Raw genomic sequence first — 20,027 nt, 5'->3', positions numbered from 1 at the left:
CTATCTATGCCGGAAGTGGGTACAGATACCTGTAATATACAGGTATCTGCACCCCCCTCCCCCCTGAAAGGTGCCAACTGTGACACCAGAGGGGGGGAGGAATCCGATGAGTGGAAGTTCCACTTTTGGTTGGAACTCCACTTTAATGACATTGAGGTCAGGAGACTGAGATGGCCACTCCAGAACCTTCACTTTATTCTGCTGTAACCAATGACAGGTTCGACTTGACCTTGTGGTTTGGATCATTGTCGTGTTGGAATGTCCAAGTACGTCCCATGCGCAGCTTCCTGGCTGATGAATGCAAATGTTCCTCCAGTATTTTTTGATAACATACTGCATTCATCTTGCCATCAATTTTGACCAAATTTCCTGTGCCTTTATAGCTCACACATCCCTAAAACATCAGCGATCCACCTTCATACCTTTCATCATAGGCCTTGTTGACTCCTCTCCAAATGTAGCGTTTATGGTTGTTGCCAAAAGGCTAAATTTTGGTCTCATCACTCCAAATGACTTTGTGCCAGAAGGTCTGAGGCTTGTCTCTGTGCTGTTTGGTGTATTGTAAGTGGGATACTTTGTGGCATTTGCGTAGTAATGGCTTTCTTCTGGCGACTTGACCATGCAGCCCATCTTTCTTCAAGTGCCTCCTTATTGTGCATCTTGAAAAAGCCACACTACATATTTTCAGAGACTCCTGTATTTCACCTGAAGTTATTTGTGGGTTTTTCTTTGCATCCCAACCAATTTTCCTGGTAGTGGTGGCTGAAATTTTAGTTGGTCTACCTGACTGTGGTTTGATTTCAACAGAACCCCTCATTTTCCACTTCTTGATTAGAGTTTGAACACTGCTGATTGGCATTCTCAATTTCTTGGATATCTTTTTATATCCCTTTCCTGTTTTATACAGTTCAACTACCTTTTCCAGCAGATCCTTTGACAATTCTTTTGCTTTCCCCATGACGCAGAATCCAGAAATGTCAGTGCAGCACTGGATGAAAGATGCAAGGGTCTGTCAGGAGTCCAGAAACTCATCAACCTTTTATACACACACACTCACATAAGCAAACAGATCACAGGTGAGGATGGTTACCTTTTAATAGCCATTCAAACCCCTTTGTGTCAACTTGTGTGAACGTTATCAGGCCAAAAACACCAGGGTATGTAAACTTTTGATCAGGGTCATTTGGGTAGTTTCTGTTGCCATTATGATCTAAAAAGAGTAAACACAGTTGATTGATAATAAATGGCTTCAGCCAAACACTAACCATGTGAAAGTTTTTGTGTTATCATTCATATTCTCTGAAAAATGGTCAAGAAATCATAAATTCTGCCAGGGTATGTAAACTTATGAGCACAACTGTATAATTCAGATTAAGAAAACATTGAACTAAAGGCTGTAATGTAACAAAATAGGTAAAAAGCCAAGGGGGTGAATACTTTTGCAAGGCACTGTATATACAGTCTAGTGTGTGTGTATGTATATCAGATGGGATTGCTGCACTTAAAATTTATTAGGAAAATTCTAATTCCATTCAGTGTCAAATGCATGACGGTTTTGGGCTTCACAGATAGCGCCCTTCTTCAGAGGAAGACACGTACAATAATAATGATCTTTACAAGCGTATTTATACACTCCTATCTCATATGGGATTAATCAATTAATCAGTCATTTAGTACCAATAAGTATAATCAACAAATGAAGAAAACATGTAGACATATATGGGATCACGGGTCAGCAGGCACTATCACTTTTCTTATTACATTCGATATGCGCTAAGAAAGAACAAAACACATACAGTGGGGATGGAAAGTATTCAGACCCCCTTAAATTTTCCACTCTTTGTTATATTGCAGCCATTTGCTAAAATCATTTAAGTTCATTTTCCCTCATTAATGTACACACAGCACCCCATATTGACAGAAAAACACAGAATTGTTGACATTTTTGCAGATTTATTAAAAAAGAAAAACTGAAATATCACATGGTCCTAAGTATTCAGACCCTTTGCTGTGACACTCATAAATTTAACTCGGGCGCTGTCCATTTCTTCTGATCATCCTTGAGATGGTTCTACACCTTCATTTGAGTCCAGCTGTGTTTGATTATACTGATTGGACTTGATTAGGAAAGCCACACACCTGTTTATATAAGACCTTACAGCTCACAGTGCATGTCAGAGCAAATGAGAATCATGAGGTCAAAGGAACTGCCTGAAGAGCTCAGAGACAGAATTGTGGCAAGGCACAGATCTGACCAAGGTTACAAAAAAATTCTGCCTAAGAGCAGAGTGGCCTCCATAATGCTTAAATGGAAGACGTTTTGGATGTCCGGCCAAACTGAGCTATCGGGGGAGAAGAGCCTTGGTGAGAGAGGTAAAGAAGACCCCAAAGATCACTGTGGCTGAGCTCCAGAGATGCATTGGGAGATGGGAGAAAGTTGTAGAAAGTCAACCTTCACTGCAGCCCTCCACCAGTCGTTGCTTTGTGGCAAAGTGGCTTGCATGGAGTTTGCTAAAAAAAAACCTGAAGGACTCCAAGATGGTGAGAAATAAGATTCTCTGGTCTGATGAGACCAAGATAGAACTTTTGGCCTTAATTCTAAGCGGTATGTGTGGAGAAAACCAGGCACTGCTCATCACCTGTCCAATACAGTCCCAACAGTGAAGCATGGTGGTGGCAGCATCATGCTGTGGGAGTGTTTTTCAGCTGCAGGGACAGGACAACTGGTTGCAATCGAGGGAAAGATGAATGCGGCCAAGTACAGGGATATCCTGGACGAAAACCTTCTCCAGAGTGCTCAGGACCTCAGACTGGGCCAAAGGTTTACCTTCCAACAAGACAATGACTATAAGCTCACAGCTAAAATAATGAAGGAGTGGCTTCACAACAACTCCATGACTGTTTTTGAATGGCCCAGCCAGAGCCCTGACTTAAACCCAATTGAGCATCTCTGGAGAGACCTAAAATTGGCTGTCCACTATCCAACCTGACAGAACTGGAGAGGATCTGCAAGGAGGAATGGCAGAGGATCCCCAAATCCAGGTGTCAAAAATACTCATGGCCATAGGCGTGCACACAGGGTGTGCCAGGTGTGCCTGGGCACACCCTAATCACCCCGTGTGACACAGATTGCCCCTGTTTAAACCCCTAATATTTCACTAAAGCTCTTCCTCCCCTTGATATTTTACCTAAGGGGCTCCTAAAAAAAATAGTAAAAAAGAATTAAAAAAATAAAATTGTGTGGCCGAACGGAGATCTGAGCAGACGTGCCTGGGGTGAGCTCCTCCAGGCATAGAGCACACCTGGAGATATACTCACCTACGGACCAGCGCTGACCCTGCTTGTGCCTCGGACAGCGATACAGACAAGGAGGGAGCTGTTTGAGACCGAGATTGTGGCGTTCGCGATGATCACGGAGCTCCGGGCCGACTGTTAGGAAAGGCTGCGGCTCTGGTCTACTCACGGGGAATGGCGACCATCTTGTTGCACCTAGAGGCCGTGCCGGCCCTGTCTTCGGCCGCTACACATGCCCTACCTCCTGCACAATCATTGGGGACATTCAGCCTGCTACTGGGGGCCTGTGATCCCCTCCGTACCGCTCTAGGAGGCCTGCCAGAGGGACCTGGTAAGTGACGGCGGCCATATTGCTACACCCGGCGGCCTATCTATCTCTCTTGGGCCCAATCTGAACCCCCGCCACCCACAGGAATACCTTGGCCTGGCCAATTGAGATCCCCGACGGGGATATTTAGTGAACATTCACCCCAGCATGTACTTATGGTGCTGCCCTAGCTCCAGAGACTGAATGTGGCGGCCATCTTGCTACACCCTGGAAGCCCCCTGTCTCCTCTGGGCCTAATCTTAGCCTCATCCACCCCCTGGGGGCACCCTGATCTGACAGACTGTGGCCCTAGACAGGGGCACTATCAAGCATCTACCCCCATAAGTACATGAACTGTCACCACGGCCCTGAACACGAGTGGCGGCCATCTTGCTCCACCCAAGCTGCGGTATCTACATAGGCTCCTAATATTCTTACCCCTCTGAGCCTGGATCGCTCTCTACACAGCCACAAGAGAAGCCCAACAGGGTCGGCGCCCACCAGTGGTCCTCATCCATACAACTTTGCAGAGAAGCAGGACAGACCATGTATGGCTAAGCAATGAGCTGCTGAGCTCCGGAACTGCCCGTAGCTGACAGGCTATTCTTCAGTCGTCGCACATCTTTGAAAAGCATGTCCACACACAGTGCTCGATCTACTGAGTCCACGGACCTACAACAGGGCACAATCCAACGATACCTGCTCCGCACATCCCAGTCTGATTCCCGCACTCCCAAAGACAAGATGGCGTCCGCTCGAAACCCGGGGAAAAGCAAGCCTCCTCCTCCCACCCAGCCGGCGACAGACAGCAGCGAGGATTCGGATGGCCCTTCCGTCCTGCACTCGGACCTATCAGATGTGGCGTCTAGGTCTGAGACCCCTGCTGCCCCTCTTTCGGACACGGGTCCTAGAGATGTGGCCCCTCAAGCTTCAGGAGGAGCGAATAGATCCGAGGCCTCGACCCTTCTGGCAGCCTTCAGAGCGGAGTTTGAGTCCTGGGCGATCAAAATGGAGACCTCACTCCACAAAGACCTCCAGGCCCTCCAACAGCAGGTCTCGACTAATAAGACCGCAGTGTCTGCCCTAACTGACATTCAATCTGATCATGCAGCCCGCATCACGTCCCTTGAGCAGGCCTCCAGGGAGCACTTGCACCGTATACGACAACATCAATTGCGCATAGAAGACGGAGAAAATAGGAGCCGCAGGAATAATATACGGTTACAGGGCACACCAGAGGCCACAGCGGGTACAGACTTAAAACCTTCCGTCATTGCCATCCTCAACATAGTCCTGGGCAGAGAGGTTTCATCTCCCATTGAACTAGACCGGGTGCACAGAGTGGGGGCCGAGGAGGGGGGGCCGAGGAGAGAACAAAATGACCGCCCACGCGATGTCCTCTGCAGAGTTCATTATTACACCCTTAAAGAAGAACTTATGCGCAAGGCATGGCGTTTGGGTCCCGTGGACTTAGATGGTTCTGCTATCAACTTATACCCAGACCTCTCTCGCAACACTCTCTACATGCGCCGAATGGTCCGCCCACTACTAGATCTGATACGCCAAGCCGGAGCAACTTATACGTGGGGACACCCCTTCAGTATTAAGGTGACCAGAGCTGAGCACAAATTTATCCTCTCCGACCCGGATCAACTCCCAGCCTTTTTCAGCTTTCTGGAACAAGACCCAATTGAGGTACCGAACTGGCTGGACCCGCCGGATGACAGCATAAGAGTGCAAATACGGGACCCTCTCCCACAACGACGCAGGCAGCCGAGGTCCAGATTACATTCTATAGGCCCCAGAATACGTCGGCCTACCTCCCCAGGTGCTTAAGGTACCTTTAAGACGTTACATGAAGCCATTTCAACGTTCCCCACATGACTAGCACCCTCTCAGTGCGCTGCTCCTCTCTTGTCTCCTGATCAGGTTGAGGTTTGGAATCCCCACTACCCCTCTACAGAATTTTTGGAGGTTTTTTTGTTGTTTGTTTTCTGTTTTTCCCTTTTTACATTTTTCCTCCTTTGTTCCACCGGATTTCAGCAAGATATGTTACGCTAGGAGACAAGATGACCTGCTCCGTACCCCAATGTCTCAGGATAGAGGGAGCAATACATAGGCAGGCCTTCTCCCTGCCCTTCACTAGTGTATTGTACCTAGCTGGGGTTCGGGAGAGGCTAAAGGACTGCAAATTTCTGATGTTTGATTTGATTATGCTATTATTGAGTTTCTAACATATTCTACCACAATGGCCTTATATTTAGGTATTTTGGGGAAACGTTCCACCTGGATACAGGTAGACGGGCCGATAGATGGACTGGATGGGTCCACGGTTTCTTGCCATTATCCACATGGACACCTCTAGCTCTCCGTATACGGTTTCTCATACACTGCTTAGTCTCACCATAAAATGTTATTACACATTGTTACTGACTTCAGTATTATTACACAGAATTGTTTCCGGGGGGCCCCTGTTGGGGGTCTATGGATAGCATATGTTGAAAATGTTCACTTCCCCCTTCCCAGGATGTTATTTTGCGGATTGATGTCTCCTCTGTGAGGGAGGGAGGGTGGGCTTGTGCGGAGTCATTTGCCCACGAGGACCGCCACCCTCCTTCACAGACGATCTGATGTGTGTTCTGCTGTTTAAATGTTTGTTACACTGATGTGCCTCAAGTAAGCTACATATGCCTGTCATGCTACTGGGCTCACGGCTCAGACTCTCCACTTCGACCTCCCACCCTCAATAGGCCGGGCACGGATAGTGCCTTTATACGTGATTTTTCACGTGGTGTCCCGTTTTCGTGGACCCCTTAGATTTGTTAGGCTCCTTATTTAGGTGTCCCCCCTACCTAGTTCTGTCCTGGTATATTTTTGCCACCTTATAATCCCCCCCCATCCCTCTTCCTCCCTCTGTTGTCTCTAAGCTGACTCTCTTCTTCTCATTCCACTAAGGCCCACACAGTACTATCCCATCCTCGCCTGAAATTTTGCTCCTACAATGTAAATGGCCTCAATATAGCATCGAAGAAAGGGCAAATCCTCTACCAAATGCATAAACAACAGGTCAATGTGTTACTGTTACAGGAAACTCATTTCCACACAAACTCCACCCCTTCCTGCTCCAACAGGTACTTTAACAGATGGTTTCACAGTACAAACCCGTCTCAGAAAACCAAAGGCGTTTCTGTTGCCTTCTACAAAATGCTTCCGATTGACCTGATAGACCAGGTTTCGGACCCCCAGGGAAGGTATGTGTTCGTAAAGTTCTCCTTATGGGGCACGAAATTCACTATTGCCAACCTCTACCTACCAAATACTAATCAAATATCGTCTGCTCTGCGGTACATGAGGATCTTGTCGGAATTTGCAGAGGGTAAAATAATCATAGGTGGGGATTTTAACGCCCCCCTGGATCCACTCTTAGACTCTTAGACTCATCAACATCTCGCTCATCCATCTCCTTTACTAAGTAAAGGGCATTTAAACGGGCTATATACGATTTACGCCTAATCGACATTTGGCGGGTTCTGTTCCCCAAAAATCGCAACTATACCCACTTCTCACAGGTCCATCCTATAGTCGTATAGACTATTTTCTTCTTGACCACAGCTGTTTGGATTGGTCACCTGAATGTGAAATAGACTCAATGGTCTGGTCCGACCACTCGCCTATATATCTGACACTAATGATTCCCTCCACACCGGTGAGGGAGTGGACGTGGAGGCTGAATGACTCCATTCTCACAAACTCTGACTGTTCCCAAAAGGTCTCAGAAACCATTTCTAATTTTTTAATAGATCATGCATCAGACACTACCTCGCTACCCATACAATGGGAGGCACTTAAAGCTGTCCTGCGAGGAATCTTTTTTCAGATGGGGACCCGCTTGAAAAAGGTTCGCTCAGCCGCAATAACCTCAGCAATGCAAAAGCTTTGAGACCTTGAGACCCAACATAAACGAGCTCCAACGGTGGGGACCCTTACAGAGGTCTCAACGGCTCGATCCCAACTCAAGGACTTATATGAGGCTTCGGCTCGCACCTATGCAGACAGACTTGCATTACATCAGTACCGATTCCAAGATAAATGCGGTAGACCGTTAGCTCGCACCCTTCACCCAAACACGTCTTCCACATTTATACCCCAGATTCGGGCCCCCTCTGGAGAAATGCTCAGTGAGCCCTCCAAGATATCACAAACATTCCGAGATTTCTACCAAACACTATACAATCTTTCACCCGGCGTCTCTTCTAGCCCCACCCTTACACCTGACACCGATAGACAGTCTTATGTTGAGGAGACGGAGCTCCCTACATTGGACGGCGATACTGTAGAAGAGCTAGAACAGGTAATTACAGCGGATGAGGTCTTGGGGGCGATAGCGGCCACCCCGTCCGGTAAAAGCCCGGGGCCCGACGGCTTCACCTCTAAATTTTACAAGACATTTGCTCCCCTATTGACCCCCTTCTTGGCTAGAGTATTCAACTCCATATCGGAAGGCTTGGCGTTTCCTTCACAAACGCTTGAAGCCCACATTGCCATTATCCCAAAACCAGATAAGGACCCTACTTTGTGCGCTAATTATAGGCCCATATCGTTAATTGGAGTGGACTTGAAAATATACGCCAAAATTTTAGCCACTAGATTGAAGCCGCTTCTCCCCCGCCTCATACACCTGGACCAGGTGGGCTTTGTAAGTGGTCGCGAGGCAAGAGATAACACCCTGAAAACTCTGCTTCTTACCGACTATGCACACACCCATGATGTCCCTCTATGTCTTTTGACGGTCGATGCGGAAAAGGCATTTGACCGGGTTGACTGGCAATTCCTCCAGATGTCTTTGAAACAGATAGGTCTGGGCCCCAAAATGCTATCCCGAATTATGTCCCTTTACTCCTCTCCTTCTGCTATAATACGGGTGAACGGCTCATTATCACCTTCATTTTCCATCCATAACGGGACACGACAAGGCTGTCCTTTATCTCCCCTTCTCTATGTCCTTGTTATGGAACACCTGGCAATTGCCTTGCGCAATAACCCTAACATCTCGGGTGTATCGATAGGCCCTATTCATTCCAAACTGGCTCTCTTTGCGGATGACCTACTAATGTTTGTAACCCAACCCCATCTATCTTTAACACATATTATGCAGGAATTCACGAGGTTTGGGAAGCTGAGCAATTCAAAGTGAATCATACTAAGTCAGAAATACTGAACATTTCTTTATCACAGGAGGCCCTCCGCCAAGTCTCCATTAAGTTTCCCTTTAAAACAGGCTCCACTTCCATCCGTTACCTCGGAATCCAAATACCCACAGAAAGGTCCCAATTGTTCTCTCTGAACTATGCTCCCCTTCTGCTTAGAACCAAGACTGATCTATCAAACTACACGAAAAAACGCCTATCGTGGCTAGGCAGGGTGAATGCTCTAAAAATGGACATCCTCCCTCGGTTTCTTTATTTGTTCCAGACAATTCCCATTTCAATACCCTCCTGGTTCTTTAAGAAACTCCGCCAACTGTTCTCCTCCTTTATCTGGGGGGGGCTCGTCCTCGGATACGCTATGAGACGCTATCGCTCCCCAAGATTCGTGGTGGAGCTGGAGCTCCGGATGCCTCTATATACTATAGAGCAGCAGTACTAACACGTATAGTTAACTGGTTCCATCATTACTCCACCAAATTATGGGTACAAATAGAGAGACATCTCAATTCAATAGATCTCCACGCACTACCGTGGACGCCTACTGAATTCCTAAAAGGGGGATTACCCCTGAGCGACCTCACCCGACAAACTATACAAACTTGGACCCGAATGAATTCCTCCAAGACCCTATCTCCTCTGAAAGGACCCATGACTCCACTGTTTGGAACTCCGGCTTTTCCACCGGCCCTACAAGTAGAGAGTTTTTGCCCGTGTTGCAAGAAGGACCACAGACGACTTGCCCAAGTCCTGCGTTCATATTCTTCTCTGATTCAAGACGGTCCCTCCGGCCCACCTTCCCATACTTCGACGCACTGGCTGCAGAGGCAACAGGTGCTATCTTTTATTCGAACCTTCCCATCCTTACCTGATGTACTTACTGACACAACAGACTTAGAGAACATGCTGCTCCAGATTGACCCTCCTACGCATGTGGTCTCTCAACTATACTCTCTCATACATATGGTCTATAATCCTGACCTCCCCCCATACACACAGGCCTGGAGGGAAGATTTGGGTCACCCTATCTCACCTGTAGATTGGCAAAAGTGCTCCATTCTGACTCATAAAATATCCTTAGCCTCCAAATCGCAAGAAAAGGGATTCAAATTAGTGACCCGTTGGTATAGATGCCCCTCGACATTACGATGGATAAACCCGGCACTCCCGGGTACCTGCTGGCGTTGTTTGTCATCAAAGGGAACCTTACTCCACATTTGGTGGGTGTGCCCCCCTGTGCGGAGGTTCTGGCAAAAGATCCTCAATCTGTACTGCAGACTCATGGCGACCTCGGTTGCATCCTCTCCTGAGGTAGCCCTGCTATCTATGCTCCCTGGCCCGCTTAAATCAGTCAAAAAAGACGTTCTGCGTCATATCAGCTAGAACGGTTCTGCCCAGACATTGGAAGTTGACAAGCATGCCTTCCCTGGGGGATTGGGCAATTGAAGTGGACCAAATTAATAGACTGGAACGAATGTTGTCGCAGGAAACGGGTAAGGAGGAACAATTTTCTAAGACCTGGACCTCGTGGTCTATCTTCCGCTATTCCGCTGAATTTATTCCATGGGCTACAGAGGACTCCACTAATGCAACTGTGTGACCAGAGTGGAATGTCTTTCTCTTAATATCTGTATTCCTTACTCCCTTGTCCCCTCTATTCCTACTCCTCTTTTTCTCTTTCTCCCCTTATATGTTACAGCGCTATACGATCACCTAAATCATTCTCTCTAATCTCATCAGACAAATAATGTGACACACACTGAGCTTCCCCATCAGAGAAAATACATTTAACACAGCAACAATAGCCCTAGCTTGTTTGCAATAGGTGGACGCCACTCGTTGAGTGGATAGTGGTGCTCACCTGCACTTTAATCAGCTTAGACGGTATAGCTACGCAGGCTTAAATATCAAACCAAATCAATAAAAGCTCACAAATTGCTTAAAACATAAGATGATATGTTACCAGTATCGCATTGATGTCTATTTCTATTTTTATGTGTTTTTGTATGACATAACTGTATACTGTACATTTTTCCTTTCTCAATAAAATAAGATTGAATTAAAAAAATAAAATTGTAATAAATAATACAAATAAAAACTACTGACTCTATCTACTGCCCTACCGACAGCAATCCCTGCCCTACTGACACCGTCAGTATAAATACACATGCACACACACATATGTGTTTGAGCTTGGAGGTGCACACCCTAATGCAATAGGCTTTGCACACCTATGCTCATGGCTGTATTAGATCAAAAGGGTGCTTCTACTAAATACCGAGCAAAGGGTCTGAATACTTGTGATATTTCAGTTTTTCTTTTCTAATAAATCTACAAAAATGTCAACAATTCTGTGTTTTTCTGTCAATATGGGGTGCTGTGTATACATTACATTACATTAATGAGGGAAAAAAATTTAACTTAAATGATTTTAGCAAATGGCTGCAATATAACAAAGAGTGAAAAATGTAAGGGGGTCTGAATACTTTCCGTCCCCACTTTATAGTGAATACATATATATAACCGGCTATGAAAATAAAGGATAAATATAAAAAAAGACATCACTGTTTTTTTGAAAAATAAAAAATAAAGAATAAGTCAAAGAAATAAATATAGATCAAAATCAGAATTCAATCCATTAGGCAATAATGTATTTAAACGGTGTGATAAGGTCAGAGTCAGAGTTCCACTTTACTTGTTTTCATGTTTTAGTAAAAACTAGGAGATGTTGTAATAGAAACTGTATTGCCCCGTACACACGGTCGGATTTTCCGATGGAAAATGTGTGATAGGACCTTGTTGTCGGAAATTCTGACCGTGTGTAGGCTCCATCACACATTTTCCATCGGATTTTCCGACACACAAAGTTTGAGAGCTTGCTATAAAATTTTCCGACAACAAAATCCGTTGTCGGAAATTCCGATCGTGTGTACACAAATCCGACGGACAAAGTGCCACGCATGCTCAGAATAAATAAAGAGATGAAAGCTATTGGCCACTGCCCCGTTTATAGTCCCGATGTACGTGTTTTACGTCACCGCGTTTAGAACGATCGGATTTTCCGACAACTTTGTGTGGCCGTGTGTATGCAAGACAAGTTTGAGCCAACAGCCGTTGGAAAAAATCCTAGGATTTTGTTGTCGGAATGTCCGAACAAAGTCCGACCGTGTGTACGGGGCATAAGGGTTCCGCTTTCCTCTATTTGCAATCATCCCGTGACAGAAAGATGTATTTCTTAATCATCCTGTGACAGAAAGAGGTCGTTTTATCTTTTTTTGGTAATTTGTTAAAACACAGAAGCTTATGCGTCATCTTTCTGTATTGTATAAAAGCTTTGCAAGAATAAAGATTTCAGCAGCAGCAGCAGCGTGACGAGGTGCACATGCTCAGAACTGAACTACAGAGAAGTCTTCTGTGTCTCATTTCTATAAGGGTATAAGATCCGAAATCAGCAGTACAAAGAGGAGAGCGATTAACTTAGAATCGCACCTAAAAGGTGTATCCATTGAACTTCCGGCTCTCTTAGGGTTAATTTCCTATTCCCTCCACATTCCCTGTTCTTAGGTATACCATCTACCATCTATGTCCATAAATCTTAATTGAGAAACAGTATGTCCTTTCCCTATGAAGTGTCGGGCTAAGTGTATTTAGTCTAATTTATCCCTTATGGAATACTTGTGTCTAGCAATCCTATCTTTAAACTTTTGGGTGGTTTCTCCCACATACAATAACCCACATGGACACTTTATTATGTATACAACATAAGATGATTGGCAAGTGTAATGATTTTTAATGTCAATATTATACCCTCTACAGGGCAGTCATCAGAAATTTTTGGGCCCCTTACACAGCTTTAGGCCTAGCCCCCCCCCCCCCCCCGAGCCTGACCACCAACATTCCCCTGGGCTTGCCTATGGGCCATGCTACCGAATCCGCACACCAGCCACCTCACCTGTATGCACTCAGTTCCCCCCCCCCCAATCCTGTACATATGTCAGCCCCCCTCACAACTGTATATATGTCAGTGCCCCCCACGCACACACCTGTATATATGTCAGGCTCCCCCCCCCCCCCACACACACACACACCTGTATATATGTCTTCCACCCCCCCCACACACACACACCTGTATATATGTGAGCACCCCCCACACACCTGTATATATGTCAGCCTCCCCCCACACACACACACCTGTATATATGTCATCCATCCCCCCATACACACACCTTTATATATGTCAGCCACCCTCCCCACACACCCACACACACCTGTATATATGTCACCCCCCCACACACCTGTATATATATGTCATCCACCCCCCCATACACACACCTGTATATATGTCAGCGCCCCCCACACACACACATACACCTGTATATATGTCATTGGCCCCCACACACACACCTGTATATATGTCAGCCACCCCCCACACACACACCTGTATATATGTCAGCCCCCCCACACACACACCTGTATATATGTCAGCCACCCCCCCACACACACACCTGTATATATGTCAGCCCCCCCACACACACACCTGTATATATGTCAGCCACCCCCCCCACACACACACACCTGTATATATGTAAGCCACCCCCCCCACACACACACACCTGTATATATGTCAGCGCTCCCCCACACACACACACCTGTATATATGTCAGCCCCCCCACACACACACCTGTATATATGTCAGCCACCCCCCCCCACACACACACCTGTATATATGTCAGCCACCCCCCCACACACACACACCTGTATATATGTCAGCCACCCCCCATACACACACCTGTATATATGTCAGCCACCCCCCACACACACACCTGTATATATGTTAGTTCCCCAACACACACCTGTATATATGTCAGCCACCCCCCACACACACACCTGTATATATGTTAGTTCCCCAACACACACCTGTATATATGTCAGCCACCCCCCATACACACACCTGTATATATGTCAGCCACCCCCCACACACACACCTGTATATATGTTAGTTCCCCAACACACACCTGTATATATGTCAGCCACCCCCCCAAACACACACCTGTATATATGTTAGCGCCCCCCACAAACACACCTGTATATATGTCAGCGCCCCTCCACACACCTGTATATATGTTAGCGCCCCCCACAAACACACCTGTATATATGTCAGCGCCCCCCCACACACCTGTATATATGTCAGTCACCCCCCCTAAACACACACCTCTATATATGTCAGCGTCCCCCCCCCCACACACACCTGTATATATGGCAGCCCCACATACACAAATCTGTACACGCACATGCCTCTGGTCCCCTCCCTGTACACAAACAGACCCCCTCCCTTACCTCCACAGCCCCTACTTGTAGCTTCCTACCTGGTCCCAGCTTGTTTTTACAAAGCTGACATGTTGCTGGGAAGCATAGTACAGGCAGATCACCGTCACACAAGGGGTGCACATGCACATAGTAGCCAGAGGTGGCAGTAAAGAGCTCGATGTCTGAGTCAATGACACAAGAACAGCAGAAACTGTGAGATCGTTTCTGTACTGCATAGCACAGATCCCCTTCACCCGTCCTGTCTTCTTCTGGCTCAGCAGGCCCCTTACAGTTGTGACGGCTGTACCGCCCTGATGGCGGCCCTGACCCTTTATGTCGATGGGAGAAAGATTTCCCTTTTATCATGCTATTGCATTGCATGTAACACAGACAGGCAAATGAGCCAAAGTTACGTGGTCCCAAAAAGGTTGTAAGAGGTGAGGGAGGATGATATTGATCAGATTTGATCAATCTGTCATATATCGTCTGACCTCGGCGGTAAGAAGGCAAAGGAGGACACTGAAATTCCTGCACTGACGGATAACCGTCATGCAGGATAGACCAGTCTTTCTTTACTATATTGTAAACCCTAGTGGAATAAGGATGGAATTGTGAGATGAAGGGGAGACGTCGAGTGTTACTATGTACAGGTCTGTGACAGAGCAGATCATCTTGTTCCTTTTTGATAATTTTCTTGGGATAACCTCATTGTTGTAATTTCCCTTCCATCTCATCCAATCTGACATTTATTAAATCTGGATCATTAACAATCCGGGATACACGGACCAATTGGCTACGAGGAGAGGATTTGAAAACGCCAGATGGATGAAAACTTGAGTATAATAATAGCTGGTTACGATCTGTAGGTTTTGTATATAAATCACTGTGGGGGTTATTTACGAAAGAAAGATCCACTTTGCACTACAAGTGCACTTGGAAGTGCAGTCGCTGTAAATCCGAGGGGGACATGCAAGATAAAAAAAAATCAGCATTTTAGCTTGCACATGATTGGATGATAAAATCAGCAGAGCTTCCCCTCTTTGCACTTGTAGTGCAAAGTGGATTTGCCTTTCGTAAATAACCCCATGTGTGTTGTTCAATAATGCTTAACAGAGTGCCCAAAAAGGTATTTGAATGTCACGGACTGTCATGTTGAATTTTAAGCCAGGGATTAGGGAATTAAGGTACATGGTGAATACATTTAAAAATTCTAGGTCGCCCGACCTCTACATTTTAAGTGCATCAATCCCATCTGATCGTTATTTCTATATATGACCTGTGGAAGGGTCTGATTGCTTGGATCGTGTGCACTTCACCTTCAAAACACTTGTTTTTTATATTTATTTATTTATATATATATATATATATATATATATATATATATATATACACTCTGCATTCAGTGTAGCCTATATATACAGTGCATTCGGTGGTGTACTGTTTATAATACACTTCAGGCGGTGTACACAGTATATAATACAGTGTAGTGCGGTGTTACAAAAAACAAACCATCAGGTCCGGAAGGCCAGCAAGGAGAGGCAAACGTTCACAGCCCACTAAAAGGGGGCAAGCAGTCTCTGTGTCTACAGTCAACAGTGGTGGTCGTGGACATGGTGCATCCTCTGCAGGTGGCCATGGGGCACGCTTGTCCTTTTTCTCTGCTGCTGGCCGTGTTATTGAGCCACAACATGCAGAAGAGTTGGTGGAGTGGATAACAAAGCCGTCCTCATCCTCCTCCTCTGTCACCCAGGCTCAGAGTAGTTTGCCCTCCAACGCAGCTGCCAAAGTGGCCTATTCCACCGGCTCCTTGTCCACATTTACTCCTTCCGTAGCCCCACCATCATGCATGGAGGAGTCCCCAGAATTATTATACCACAGTGTCGGTTACATGCTGCTGGAGGATGGGCAGATATTTGAAGGCTCTGGGGGTGCCATAGAAGGACAAGAAACTGGCAGTCATGTTCCCCCAGCTGCAGCATACTGCCATGTTTTCTCCAGTGAAGAGGAGGGAGGGGATGATGAGGTCACTGACTGTACTTATGTGCCTGAGAGAAGGAAAGTGAGGAGGAGGAGGCACAACTCCAACTAGGCAGGATGTCCTACAGGGGGGCAGCCACCCTATTGTATCACACCGCAGAGCTCCGCAGGTGCAGGGCGCTGCTGATTCCCCGCTGACTTTTAAAAGTTCCTTGGTGTGGGCCTTTTTTGACACATGTGCAGCAGATTGCACCGTTACTGTTTGCAACCTATGTCTGAAGCAGATCAAGCGTTGCCAGAACAGCAGCCGCTTGGGCACCACATGCTTGACCAGACATATGACGACCTGCCATGCAGTCCGTTGGCAACAGCACTTGAAAGACCCACATCACAGAAAAAGGCAGACTTCTCCTTGCTCCTCATCTGGGATCTCCAACCCTACTATACCTCCAGTCCTCTCAAAAACCTGCACTGAGAGGAATGATGGTATAGCAATAGGTGTCCCTAGTACTTGCAGCCTCTGCTAGTCTGCTAATCTGCTAGCAGTACACCACCAATTGATTTCAGCAGGCAAATTTCCTTACCCCAGTTTCTGAACCGTAAAAATACATTCAGTCCCAGCCATCCACATGCTCAGCGTCTAAATGCTAGCTTGGTCAAATTGCTAGCACTGCAACTGCTGCCTTTTCAGCTGGTAGACTCAGCCCCCTTTTTTGAATTTGTGGAATGTACTGTACCACAGTGGCAGGTTCCAAAACAGCATTTCTTTTCACATAAGGCTATTCCGGCTCTCTACCGTAATGTGGAAGGCAGTAAGGTTCATATCACCGCTGACTCATGGTCCAGCAGGTATGAGCAGGGACGTTACCGAAGGAACTGTGTAACTCTGCTGGCAACTGGGAAGAATGCAGGACAGGGTTCAGTGTTGTTGGAGCTTGTTCCGCCACCACGCCTCCAAAAATCTAGTGGTGATTCTGTCATAGCTCTCTGCTCCACCCCCTCCTTTTCTTCTTCCTCTATGACCTCTTCTGCATTATTGTCCTCTGAACCAGCAGTGCTCCGTAAGCGTTCAAGGGGCTACGCAAGCAGTCAGGCTAAAAGATGCCATGCAGGGCTTGAGTTGGTCTGCCTGGGGGACAGGAGCCACACTGGGGCAGAGATTCTGTCAGCTCTGCAGGGGCAGGCTCAGAGGTGGTTGACGCCACACCAGCTTCAGCCAGGAATTTTTGTATGCGACAATGGCACCAACCTTCTCTCTGCCCTCCGACAGTGACACTTGGCCCATGTTCCTTGTTTGGCACACATCCTGAATTTGGTGCAGCATTTCTTGACCAGGTATCCAGGCTTACAAGATCTCCCGAGGCATGCCAGAAAAGTGTGTGGTAATTTCCGCTGGTCATACAATGCCAGTGCTTGGCTGGCTGACATTCAAAGGGAATGCAACCTGCCCACCAATCACCTTATTTGTGACATGCCCACTAGGTGGAACTCAATGTTGGTAATGCTGCAGTGGCTGCACACACAGCAGAGGGACATCAATGAGTACCTGTGCGAATATGGCACCAGGACAGGGTCAGGGGAGCTTGGCTTCTTTTCGCCACTCCAGTGGCTACTGATCAAGGATGCCTGCACTGTCCTGTCACTATTTGAGGAGGCCACAAGAATGGTGAGCAGCGACAATGCATGCATCAGTGACACTGTCCCTCTAGTCTTCCTGCTGGAGCACACACTTCGTGGAATCATGGACAGGGCACTTGAGGCAGAACACCAGGAGGAAAAGGAGTACTTATCCAGATTGCATTCCTGCGGGGCCACCAAACACACAGGAAGAAGAAGAGGAGGAGGATGAGGAGGATTGTGTCAGCATGGATGTAGAGAATAACACACAGCAGTCATCAAGGGATGGTTTTCAGTCCCCAGAAACCCAAGCAGTACGTGGCTGGGAGGAAGTAAGTACGAATAATGTGATCCTCAGTGACCCAGAGGACTCAGAATCGAATGCCTCTGCAAACTTACGCTGCATAGCCTCCCTAATTCTACAAAGCCTGCAAAAGGACTCTAGGATTCGTGGTATCAAGGAGAGGGATCATTACTGGCTGGCAACCCTTCTTTATCCACGTTACAAGGGTAAAGTTGCAAAACTCATCCTGCCTTCGCAGAGGGAGTAGAGGAGGAAACATCTTCAGGAGGCCTTGAAGAAAAAAGTTTGTGTAACGCATTTCCAGACCCTGGGAGGTTACCCTTTCCTGGTGCTGGACAACGTGTTTCTGAGGCTTTGTTTGGTCCGAGGAAGAGCAGTGGAGAAGGTGGCCGGCTGACCGATGCCTTTAACCACTTGCCGACCGCCTAATGCAGATATACTGCGGCAGAATGGCACGGGCAGGCAAAATCACGTACCTGGTACGTGATTGCCTTCCCGCAGGCGGGGGGTCCGCCACGGTGCCCGAGGCGGTCGGCTTTGGTCTGGGAGCGATGAGAGGTGAGGGGGAGACCATCCGTTCGTGGCCCCCCCCTCGCGATCGCTCCCAGCCAATGAGAATCATTCCTCTGCTGCTGTATGCTAAACAGCAGCAGAGGAAATTATGTCATCTCTCCTCAGCTCGGTATTTTCCGTTCCGGCGCCGAGGAGAGAAGACTTCACTGTGAGTGCACCAACACAACACACACAGTAGAACATGCCAGGCACGGCACACTTTACACCCCCGATCCCCCCCCCGATCACCCCCTAATCACGCCCCAATCACCCCTCCTCCCCCCCTGTCACACTGACCCCAAGCAGTTTTTTTTTTCTGATTACTGCATGGTGTCAGTTTGTGACAGTCAGTGTGGTAGGACAGTTACTGTTAGCCCCCTTTAGGTCTAGGGTACCCCCCTAACCCCCCCTAATAAAGTTTTAACCCCTTGATCACCCCCCGTCCCCAGTGTCGCTAAGCGATCATTTTTCTGATCGCTGTATTAGTGTCACTGGTGACGCTAGTTAGGGAGGTAAATATTTAGGTTCGCCGTCAGCGTTTTATAGCGACAGGGACCCCCATGTACTACCGAATAAAGGTTTTAACCCCCTGATTGCCCCCTAGTTAACCCTTTCACCACTGATCACCGTATAACTGTTACGGGTGACGCTGGTTAGTTCGTTTATTTTTTATAGTGTCAGGGCACCCGCCGTTTATTACCGAATAAAGGTTTAGCCCCCTGATCGCCCGGCGGTGATATGCGTCGCCCCAGGCAGCGTCAGATTAGCGCCAGTACCGCTAACACCCACGCACGCAGCATACGCCTCCCTTAGTGGTATAGTATCTGATCGGATCAATATCTGATCCGATCAGATCTATACTAGCGTCCCCAGCAGTTTAGGGTTCCCAAAAACGCAGTGTTAGCGGGATCAGCCCAGATACCTGCTAGCACCTGCGTCTTGCCCCTCCACCCGGCCCACCCAAGTGCAGTATCGATTGATCACTGTCACTTACAAAACACTAAACGCATAACTGCAGCGTTCGCAGAGTCAGGCCTGATCCCTGCGATCGCTAACAGTTTTTTTGATAGCGTTTTGGTGAACTGGCAAGCACCAGCCCCAGGCAGCATCAGGTTAGCGCCAGTACCGCTAACACCCACGCACGCACCGTACACCTCCCTTAGTGGTATATTATCTGAAAGGATCAATATCTGATACGATCAGATCTATACTAGCGTCCCCAGCAGTTTAGGGTTCCCAAAAATGCAGTGTTAGTGGGATCAGCTCAGATACCTGCTAGCACCTGCGTTTTGCCCCTCCGCCCGGCCCAGCCCAGCCCACCCAAGTGCAGTATCGATCGATCACTGACACTTACAAAACACTAAACGCATAACTGCAACGTTCGCAGAGTCAGGCCTGATCCCTGCGATCGCTAACAGTTTTTTGGTAGCGTTTTGGTGAACTGGCAAGCACCAGCGGCCTAGTA

The 20,027-nt window shown here is 47.3% G+C and overlaps 1 protein-coding gene across 1 annotated transcript in view; it reads left to right on the top strand.

Moving 5' to 3' along the window:
- LOC141127385 (glycoprotein-N-acetylgalactosamine 3-beta-galactosyltransferase 1-like) overlaps positions 1-20,027 on the top strand; it is a 145,161-nt gene that overhangs the window by 32,487 nt on the left and 92,647 nt on the right. The gene's annotated exons all lie outside the window — the stretch shown is intronic.

The sequence above is a fragment of the Aquarana catesbeiana genome, linkage group LG02 (genome assembly GCF_042186555.1).
Source record: "Aquarana catesbeiana isolate 2022-GZ linkage group LG02, ASM4218655v1, whole genome shotgun sequence".
Classification (NCBI taxonomy): Eukaryota; Metazoa; Chordata; class Amphibia; order Anura; family Ranidae; genus Aquarana; species Aquarana catesbeiana.
Note: the sequence above shows the minus strand (reverse complement) of the source record. Positions and strands in the feature narration are given on the sequence as shown.